Below are 11,558 nucleotides of genomic sequence, written 5' to 3'. Positions count from 1 at the left end.
GGTCACCATGAGTCAGAGTCGACTCGGTGGCACAACTTTTTTTTTTAGAACAGACAAAAAAAACCTCCAAATTTATGCTTTCTTATCACTTAGATTTTTAAAAATTTTGTACTTATTAAAAGTACTCTTTTAGATTTACTGAGATACAGATTTATATTACATATCATTCTTATATATATGAAGAAAAACGAAAGCAAAATAAATTGGTGAAGGCATTCCTAAAACTTCCTTGTTTCAATGCTAAATCATAAGTCTTTAAAAAATCCATTTTAAAAGCCAATTGAACTTAACACAGGAGGTAGCCACCACGCACATATCTCAGCTGAAGGTGTGGCAGAGTGAACAGCACAGCCACGTTTTTTCACTTGCACACATGATACAACTACATGATAAAAAAAAAATACAACTACATTATGTCTACTGCCTGGACCCCCTGCTTCATTGACCTAAGGCAGACTCTGCTTTCAGACATTTAGAGATGTGAAAAAAAAAAAAGGTGAATCTTAGAAGAAGTGAAATGTGGTGATTTGCTTCTTCCTTCCTCATCTGCTCTTCCTCCTCCTCCTTCTGGCTGAAGTACCTTCCTGATGTTAACTTGTTTTGCCATTTGTCTCCTTCAGATTACAAGTGAGTTAGTCATGGGAACAGTCATGATGAAGCAGGACTCAGGGTGTTCTTATGAGACAAGGTTTTTACTGCATTGTAACTTAGATCTTCTCAAAACCACTTCATTTATTCACAGAGGTGTTTTAAAAAGCACTGTTCAAGTCTACAAATGCCATATTGTGCAAACGCTGAAGCTTTTGTAGTTAGTTTATAATGAAGTTAGAAATCGATATATGTTAGTAGAAAATACTAGGGTGCCTAGGCATGGGGGGCCCTGGTGGTAGAGTGGTTAAGTGTTTGGCTGTTAACCAAACGATCAGCAGTTGGAGTCCAACAGCCACTCCTTGAAAACCCTATGGGGTAGTTCTAGTCTGCTCTATGAGATTGCTGTAAGTCGGAATCAACTCAACAGCAACGGGTTTATGTTAGTCATGATCTTATTGATGATACACGTTAAAAAAAATACTTTATTTACTTTGTTGTTGTTGAGAATATACACAGCAAAAACATATACCAACCCAAGTTTCTATATGGACATTTCAGTGAATGATATAAATTTTTAAAATTAGAATTTCCAAACTTTGAGTAACATCAGAACATCATAGTACACTAAACCAGCTCTTTCCATTAATTCCAGAAACCGGACTGCTGTTAACCAGTAACTTCTGTATAAATGACATAATTTCCTGCAAAATTGTTATTTTGTAATGGTTAACTTCTCTCTTAGTTTTTCACAGCAGGGGGTAGTTTTCTTCCATCAAAGTCTTTTACTTGTTATCATTCACTGTGACTTTTTACCCTAAGGACATTTAACCCTAAAACAACACACACACACACAAACCCTTTCCAGGCACTAAGAAATAGCCTTTTTTTTTTTTTTTTTTTTTACCTCAGTACTTTTAATTTTAAATTAACTTTCATAAACTCTAACTTAATTAACTCTAGTTTAATAAAATTAATTTTACCTCAGCAAACTAAAGAAGATCCTTGAAAGAAACTAAATAGAAACTGGCAGTTTGGACTCTAAGATTTTCCCATCAGTGGCCTTTTCATGACGATGGAGCTGAAGCATAGCCATCTAACACACTTCTTGGTGCTGAAAGATGGTGAGGGGGTATTTTGTAATTTATAAAAGAGAAGCTATTGTTCTGAGGTTGTGTAGAATTAAAGTCAGTGGAGAAATTTAGTCTGCCAGCAGTGTGAAAATATGAAAGAAGCCTCTGAAGTATTTGAGAGAGGCCTAATCCACTTTTGTTGCGTTGTTATATTGTTCAAAACCTGAATTACAAAAAAAGAAAATTGCCTGAGGATTAGCATAGTTTACCAACAAAAACTAAGCAACCTCAGATGTACATTACTTTAATGAAATGTGGTGATAATTTGGACAGGTAGCAGGTCAACTCAGAGTACCTTCAGCGCTATAGGAAAAAAAAAGTTATTAACTGCCTTAATATGTTTTGGTTTTATTTATTTATTTATTTATTTTAAAACCACTTCTGACTTATGACATTTTGTTGTTAATTCGTTTGCTGCCGTCAAGTTGGCCCCCAACTCATGGTGACCCCACGCACAACAGAACAAGATGCTGCCTGGTCTTGCGACATCCCCATGATCAATTGCAGATGGAACTATTGTGATCCATAAGGTTTTCAGAAGATTGCCAGGCCGTTCTTCCTAGTCTGTCTTAGTCTGGAAGCTCTCCCGAAACCTGTTCAGCATCATAGCAACACGCAAGACTCCACTGACAGACGGGTGGTAGCTGCGCATGAGGTACATTAACCAGGAATCAAACCTGGGTCTCCCTCGCAGAAGGCAAGGATTCTAACACTGAACCACCATTGCCCTCATAAATAAGGTATTTATACTTATTTAATGACTGGAACCCTGGTGTGTGGTGGTTAAGAGCTCCGGCTGCTAACTAAAAAGGTTAGCAGTTCAAATCTACCAGCCGTTCCTTGGAAATCCTCTGGGGCAGTTCTACTCTGTCCTATGGGTCGCTATGAGTTGGAATTGACTTGGCGGCAACGAGTTTTTTTTTTTTAATTTAATGGCTGGAGCCCTGGTGGCACAGTGGCTAAGAGCTTGGCTGCTAACCAAAAGATCAACAGTTCAAATCTACCAGCTGCTCTTTGGAAACTCACGGGGGCAGTTCTACTCTGTCTTTTAGGCTCTGCTATGAACCAGAATCAGCTTGGCAGCAATGGGTTTTATTTAATGACTATGCATATAAAGAATTGAGAACTGAGAGATATAAAAACAAAACTCAGTTTGATACAGTAAAAGCATTCCTAAGATATTTTCCAGAGTTCGCTAGTAGAGTCGAGCAGAGGAAAATGAGTAGCAAGTTTATTAACTTGGAATCTAAGAAAGTCCTGCTCCTGTTGAGAGTGATGAAATAATTTAGTTGTAAGTGAAGGGAATGCAGAGTTGCCTGAAATGTTGAAAGGATTTGGAGCTTAGGTTGCCTAGTTTCTTCAAAGTCCTTATTCCACCTCTAGCTGGACTGTTAGATCACCATGGAGGAGAAATTGCTTTGTTTAAATAGCTTCTCTGTGCAAAGAATCAAAGTAGTACAACAAACTCTTGTGAGTGAGAGTAAATTGGGCCACAAGTGGAATTACTCAAGGAGAAGTTTCAATGTTACATCTACTTCCAGCTGCCCTGCAAGCAAGTAAAGTCAGCCTAGAAGCTTCACTTTCCCATTGAGGCAGAAATCATTTTAAAAGCCAGCCTCTTTATTCTAGTCCTCACTCATCATAATTTACCAGTTCTCACTGAGTTTCTGGTTTTCTGGCTACTTACCAAAAGGTTGGTGGTTCAAACCCACCCAGCGACTTAGCAGGAGAAAGACCTGGCAATCTGCTTATGTAAAGATTACTGCCAAGAAAATCCTATGGGGCAGTTCTACTCTGTCGCATGGGGTTGCTATGGGTTGGAATCAACTCAGTGGCACCCAACAACAACAGTAGAATACTGTGTTCTTCAGTTTTCAGAAACTAGAGCATACATGAGCAAAACAAATAAATCTGTGATAAACTCTAAGTCCCTACATATGCTCAGGGTTGGTTAGAAACTGCCCGGTAATTGAAGAGAATGCCATCTTTCTTGTTCCATCTTGGAGAATTTCACAGCAGGAGAGAGAATGAGGGGGGTACTAAATTGTGTGTGTGTGTTTGTGTGTTTTTCAACTCAGTTGAAAACAAACCACAGACCCTTCCCTCCTCCCTTTCCTCTTTTCTCCTCCATCTCTCTCCCTTCCTTCATTCTGGAGTATATAGTTGGAAAGTACAGGAGAGGGGAGCAGGTGGTAAAGATAGGTGGAGAAAGGCTGAATCTTAGCTATATTGTGGAAACCCTGGGGGCGTAGTGGGTAAGTGCTACGGCTGCTAACCAAAAAGTTGGCAGTTTGGATCCACCAGGCGCACCTTGGAAACTCTATGGGGCAGTTCTACTCTGCCCTGTAGGATTGCTATGAGTCAGAATCGACTTGATGGCAATGGGGTTTTTTTTTGTTGTTATAGTGTATAAATTAGAAATGTCCTTTGTCCAGAGTAGGTGCTGAATTAGTATTTGATAATGAATGAATGAATGAATGCATTAGGTATGTAAGCAGCTCAGGTCCTGAAGCTGGAGGTTAGAGGGTCAGAATGTGTAGAGTTATAGGCTGAGTTCTCCAGAAGCAGACCTGGAGGCAAGAATTTATATGCAGTGATTTTATACAGAAGTGTTTCCAGGGTAATTGGTAAGAAGCAACCAGGTAAGGGTGTGATTTCAGGCAAAATCCCACTGTGGGCAGCTTCAACTTGATTCTACAGGGGAGCTCTGGAGTGTAAATTATGCCTCAGAATTAACCCAACTGAAAGCAAGATGCTGGGCTTCACAACCCATAGGCGTGGGTGTTGTCAGGAAGGGAGTTAAGCTTCCAGGCATTCTGCTTTCTGCAGGTTCAGACAAACCACTCCAGTAGCCTGAGGCAGCCTGTCCTACAGAGTCACAGGTGCAGGCACACAGAAGCCAGGGGCTGCACACACACACAGAGTCAAAGGAATCAGAGAGAACGCGGGCCAAGCAGGGACAATGCGCACCTCAGGTAATGAGGCAGTTGGTTTTAAGACTAAACCCAAGGAAGAGCTGTCTTCTCCCCACTCTGATGTATTCTACTGGGTCTGGCCAATTGCTGCATATGTAGTATCCGGAATTTACTACACTCATCTGTACAAGAGAATAAGAAAGATAAATCTCAAAAAAAAAAAAAAAAAGAAAGAGAGAGAGATAATATCTATTTGGTGTTTATTATGTGCCAGGCAAGGAGCCCTAGTGGTGCAATGGCTTAGTGTTTGGCTGCTAACTGAAAGGATGTTGGCTTGAACCCACCCAGCAACTCCATGGAAGAAATATCTGGTGATCTGCCTCTGTAAAGATTACAGCCTAGAAAACCCTATGCGCAGTTCTACTCTATTGCATAAGTCCTCGGGGTCCAAGGAGACACTGCCAAGGGGACTGCTCTCTTCATTAGAATGACTCTCTCCTCCCCTCCCACAAGATATTTTACACATGGACACTAAAGAGGCTCTGTGTGTGCTCATTGCTGTATAGAATTTATAGTGAAATATTTATTTCAGGCTTTACTTCTAGCCCAGTGCATTGAAACATGGGGATTAGAAGCTGACGAATGTGATATTACACTTAAATTGCCCTTCTCCCATGGTCTAGGCTTGTTATTGGGACCAAACTTATTTCTCTTACTCCCTTTTATTTTGGGATGAGCTTCCCCTGCCCCCCTCCCCCCGGAAATGCCTATTTTTTTTATAAAATACATTCCTGGTGGGTCCACCTAACAATATCAGACATGCTTACCAGTTGCCGTCAAGTCCATTCTGACTATGATGACCCCATGTGTCTCAGAGTAGTACTGTACTCTATAGGGTTTTCAGCAGCTGATGTTTTGGAAGTAGATTGCCAGGCCTTTCTTCTGAGGTGCCCCTGGGTGGACTTAAGCCTCCAATCTTCTGGTTAGCAGCTGAGAGCATTAACAATATATACCACCCAGGGACCAGACATGCCTGGATGTGCAAATTCCTATAGCAGACATAGCTGAGACTCAAGCTAGGACACCACCTCCTCCCTCCCTCCATGCAGAGAAGATAGTGGTATTTATATGTATTTCTTCATTTGTATCATATGTTATATCTACCTCTGAGAGCTTCCCTTACCCCTAAATATGTAAGAAGTGGGGTTTTACCCAGAACCCACACCTGGTTGGCATGCTGCACTCACCTAGGTGTGACACTGGAGCCTATCTTGAGCAGGACTCCATGTGAGTGACCCTGCCTCATAAAGCCCTTAGCTACAGGGATCTTCTGCAGATCTCTCTTGGGGCACAGCCATATCCCCTAGTCAGTTCACACTCTAATGGGGCCTCTTGGCATATGGCTTGAAGGGTTTCTGACCTCATTCCACAGGGAGGGAGCTTTAGGGAAATCCCAGGCCAGATGCAGAATCACAGCTGAGGAGAGGGTGATGGAAAACCTACACCCCCCCCCATTCCCAGGGAATTAGAGATCCCACATAATTAAGCTCCAGAAGATGAAGCGTAGGGATTTCTCCACTCACCACGGAGCACCTCTGATATAGCAGGAACATAAAACCTGGGTTTCCCAAGAAGGCTATGGCATTCTGAGGCTCCAACACCTCCACGATGGTCAGGATCTCCCTCTCATTCTGTGGAGGGGACCGGGACCCTGATCATGATAGGCTGGGGCCTCCTCTTGGCAGCCTTACTGATTTTTCCAGCTTTCAGGGCCTCTGTGACGGGGCTGTGCCTGTCCTCACCACAGGCCCTTCCCACCAGCCACATGCCACGAGTACTTGACTTTTTTATTCTTCCTATGGTTTTCCCTCTATATTGTCTTTGCTCATCTTCTTTCCCTCACTAACCAAAAACCCTTGCCATCGAGTTGTTTCCAATTCATAGCAACTCTATAGGACAGAGTAGAACTGCCCCATAGGGTTCCCAAGGAGCAGTTGGTGGATTCGAATTGCCAACCTCTTGGTTAGCAGCCAAGCTCTTAACCACTGTGTGGCCAGGGCTCCATTCACTGACTAAGACTCCTTTTATTTCCTCTCCGTCTCCTCATTGTATCACACCCAGTCAATTCTTCAAGGCCCAGCTCAAAACTTACCTCCTCTGGGTAGCCCTCCCCAGTTGCTTTTTCTTCCATTAGTCTCTCCTTCATTGAATGCCAACAAACACCTAGAGTCTTACTTACACATCGTTGGTAGTTCCCCTCGTTCCTGCTCTTTCCTCTTCCCTCCTTTCCTCTCTTCGTTCTAAATAAGAATTAGCCTATTCATCACAATTCTTTAAAACAAACAAAATATTACTAAATATCAAATACATACTAAGAATATTTATAATATATGTGAATAATACAATATATGTCTTAGAAGAAGTAGAACCAGAATGCTCCTTAGAAGCAAGGATGGTGAGACTACATCTTACATACTTTGGACATGTTGTCAGGAGGGATCAGTCCCTGGAGAAGGATATCGTGCTTGGTAAAGTAGGTCAGCGAAAAAGAGGAAGACCCTCAAAGAGATGGATTGATACAGTGGCTGCAACAATGGGTTCAAGCATAATAATGATTATGAGCATGGAGCAGGACTGGGTGGTGTTTCATTCTGTGGTACATAGGGTCACTATGAGTCTGAACCGACTCAGTGGCACCTAACAACAACAACATGTGAAGCGTTTAAAACAATAACAGTAACATGAGCACATGTGCCCTCCATGCAGCTAAAGAATGAGAATATTATTTTCCTACAATATCCCAAATTTGGCTCCTGCCAGATCCCATTCCCTTTATCCCCATCCCCACCCCAATGGGTAACCACTATACTGAATTGTGTGTTTATCACTCTTTCTTTCTTTCCTTTATACCTTTACCGCTTTGGATCTTTAAACAATGAATTATTTAGTTCTGCACGTGTTTGGATTTTATATTACTGGAATTATACTATATATACTCTACTGTGTCTTGCATTTTTTGACCCAACTTTGTGTATTGATGTGTACTGCAGAGTTTATTTTCACTGCTGTGTGGTGTTCCATTGTCTGAATGTATGATAATTCATTTACCCATTCTACTGTTGTTTGATGTTTGGATTGTTTTTCCTATTATGAGAAATGCCCCTGTAAATGTTCTTGTACACGTCTCCTGATGCAGGCGTTTCTCTAGGATGTGTATAAAGTGAAAGAATTGTTGAGTCTAGGGGTACACGCTTTGCACCTTATGCAACATGCCAAATGATTTCCAGCGTGGTTGTCCGTTTACAGTCTCACTAGTGGAGAATCAGACCTCCTTTGCTCTGCATCCTGGATGACACTTGGTTAGTTGTATCTTAATATTTACCACGCTGGCGGCAAAATCTTAGAGGGTTTAGTTTGAATCTTTCTGATTTCTAATGAAGCTAACCATCTTTTCATGTATTTTTCGGCCATGTAGGTTTCCTCTTTTGGTAAGGGCCTGTTCACATCTTCCACCCCCTCCCCTTTTTTTTATTGCGTTGTTAGGGTTTTTTATTTTTTTTTCCTTTTTGGATGCCTAGTAGTTCTTTATATATTCTCTGTAGTAGTCCTTTATGGGTTACGTATTTTGCAAATATCACCTCTATTTGTGGCTTCTATTTTTTTGAACAGGAGTTCTTAATTTTAATTGAATCAGATGTATAAATCTTTTCCTTTATGCTTTTTGTATATTATTTAAGAAATTCTTTCTTCCTTGAGGTCATGATGATATTCTGCATTGTTGTTGTTATGGGCTGTTGAGCTGGTTCCGACTCATAGCGACCCTATGAACAACAGAAAGAAACACTGCCCAGTCCTGCACCATCTTCACAGTCGTTGTTATGTTTGAGCCCATTGTTGCAATCACTGTGTCAATCCATATTGTCGAGGATATTCTCCTGTATCATATTACCTGTATTCTTACATTACCTTCTAAAAGCTTTGAAGTTCTGCTTCTCACATTTAGGTTTAATCCACCGGAAACTGATTTGTGTGTGCGTTGTGAAAGAGGGATTCAATGTCATCTTACCCATATGAATACTCAATAGTCCCACCATCATTTATTGTATAGTCCATCCTTCCCCCAGTAATGTAGTGCTACCTCTGTTATATATCATGTCCAAATATAATGTAGGTCTGTTTCTGACTTTTCAATTCTGTTCCATTGGTCCAGTTGTCTAGGCCTGCAGAAAAACTATACTTTTTAAACATTATGTCTTTGTAAGTCCTGATATCTTGTGGGGCATGTCTTACCACATTTTCCTTTTTTTTAAAGGATGTCTTTTGCTTTCTAATAACAAAAAAATAAATTAAATTGGAAATAAAAAGGAGACATAACCACAGATATGACAGATACCAGAGACAGTAAGAGGATGTTGTGTACAGCATTACATAGATACATGTGAAAACCAGTAAAATAAAGAATTATCAAAATATATACTTAGTAATCTGACTCAAGAAGGGATGCCTTCCTAGAATTTTATTTTCTGTTTAGTGCTGATAATGTATAGAAATGCAATAGGTCTTTGCATATTAATTTTGTGTCTGGCAATCTTGCTTAGCTCTCTTATTCTAATAATCAATCCATGAATTCTTTTGGATTTTCTACAAATATATTCATATTATTTGGGAACAAGAACAATTTTGTTTCTTTCCAACTCATACACAGTTTCTTTTTCTTTGCCCTCCTGCACTGGCTAGGAACTTCAGCACCATTTTGAAGAGTAGTGGCCTAGCCAGCATAGAGCTGGGTATGGACAGGTATAAAACAAATATATTCATATTATTTGGGAACAAGAACAATTTTGTTTCTTTCCAACTCATACACAGTTTCTTTTTCTTTGCCCTCCTGCACTGGCTAGGAACTTCAGCACCATTTTGAAGAGTAGTGGCCTAGCCAGCATAGAGCTGGGTATGGACAGGTATACTTAGTGTTAAAACTGATTTCAGGGCTTGCTCAGCGCCCAGGGTTTCTGTTTTCATTTGGTTTTGCCTTTTCTGAATTTCTTCCATTCTTGTCAAATTAGCAATGAATTAAAAAAGCAAAACCAAAAACCATCCCCTCCCCTTTTTTTGAACGAGCATTTTCAGTTATTTTAGGAGGACAGTCATTCAGGATATCTAGCTCACCATGTTGTTAGAAATGGAAGCCTATCAGTATTCTCTTTAAAGGATCATTTAAGGCAGAAACCATGTATGACACATATCTTCCATAATAGCATCTATCGCAATGCTGAGAACACCCTACTAGCTATTCAAACTCTTCACCTCTCTTCAAGATGCCTCCCTTTTTCCTTTACGCCTGTACTACCATTCATTCTCAGGCTAATTCATTCAACAAATATTTATTGAACACTTACCTCTATCACGATGCTAAGTACTGCAAGATCCAGGCCAGATACTATTTCCTTCTGTAGCACACAGAAAATAGAAGCTCTCTGTGTGTTTTCTCAACTGCTCTTTCCTCTACCTCTAAACTTTTTTTTTTTCATTGTGCTTTAGGTGAAAGTTTACAGAGCAAATTAGTTTCCCAGTTGATAATTTGTACATCAAGTGTTTCATGACCTTGGTTTCATTCCCCACAATGTGTCAGCACTTTCCCCATTTCCACCCTGGTTTCCCCATTTTCTTTCGTCCTGATTACCTTCCCCTTCCTGCCTTCTCATCTTATAATTGATTGTTCTAAGGAGTAAGTTCCTCTCAGGTGTTATTGTTTATCTTATGTGCTTGTCTATGTATGGTTGGGAGGTGGTCTCCGGGAATGGCTGCATTTCCAGGTCAGAAGGGTGTCTTACGGCCATAGCCTTGGGGGACCTCTACCTCTTTTTTTTTTTTTTTTAACTTTTTTTATTGTACTTTAGATGAAGGTTTATAGAACAAACTAGTTTCTCATTAAATAGTATAATACTGTTTTATGACATTGGTTAACAACCCCACGACATGTCAACACTCTCCCTTCTCAACCTTGGGTTCCCTATTACCAGCTTTCCTGTCCCTTCCTGCCTTCTCGTCCTTGCCCCAGGGCTGATGTGCCCCTTTAGTCTATTTTTGTTTTATGGGCTTGTCCACTCATTGGCTGAAGGGTGAACCTCGGGAGTGACTTCATCACTGAGCTGATAGTGTGTCTTCCATACTCTCAGGGTTTCTCCAGACTCTGTCAGGCCAAGTCTGGTCTTTCTTTTTGAATTAGAATTTTGTTCTACATTTTTCTCCAGCTCTGTCTGGGACACTCTGTTGTGATCCCTGTCAGGGCAGTTCGTAGTGGTAATCAGGCACTATCTAGTTTTACTGGACTCAGTCTGGCGGAGGTCATTCTACCTCTAAATTTTTGACTTTAATGTTGGGTTTGCAGATCACACCGTAGTTATTGGAAGAGTTTTTTTTTCTCCCCAATATCAAATCTTTAACATGAAACTATATGTGCTTTTCTTTCTTTTTTTTTTTTTTTTGTGGTTTAGGTGAAAGTTTACAGAGCAAATTTGTTTCTCATTATACAGTTAATACACAAATTAGTTTGTGACTTTGGCTGCCAACCCCATGATGTGTCAATACTCTCCCCTTCTCCACCCTGGGTTCCTTGCTTCCATTTGTCCAGTTTTCCTGTCCTTTCCTGCCTTCTAGTCTTTGCTTTTGGGCTGCTTGCCCATTAGTCTTGTATACACGACTGAATATGAAGCATGTTCTTCACGTGTGTTATTGTTGGCCCTATAGGCCTGTCTAATCTTTGGCTGAAGGGTAAACCTCAGGAGTGACTTCAGTACTGAGTTAAAAGGGTTTCTGGGGGCCATATTCTTCAGGTTTCTCTAGTCTCCATGCGACCAGCAAGCCTGATCTTTTTTTGTGTGTGTGTGAATTTGAATTTTGTCCTACATTTTTTCTCCCGCTC

Source organism: Elephas maximus, chromosome 1 (genome assembly GCF_024166365.1).
Source record: "Elephas maximus indicus isolate mEleMax1 chromosome 1, mEleMax1 primary haplotype, whole genome shotgun sequence".
Taxonomy (NCBI): domain Eukaryota; kingdom Metazoa; phylum Chordata; class Mammalia; order Proboscidea; family Elephantidae; genus Elephas; species Elephas maximus.
Note: the sequence above shows the minus strand (reverse complement) of the source record.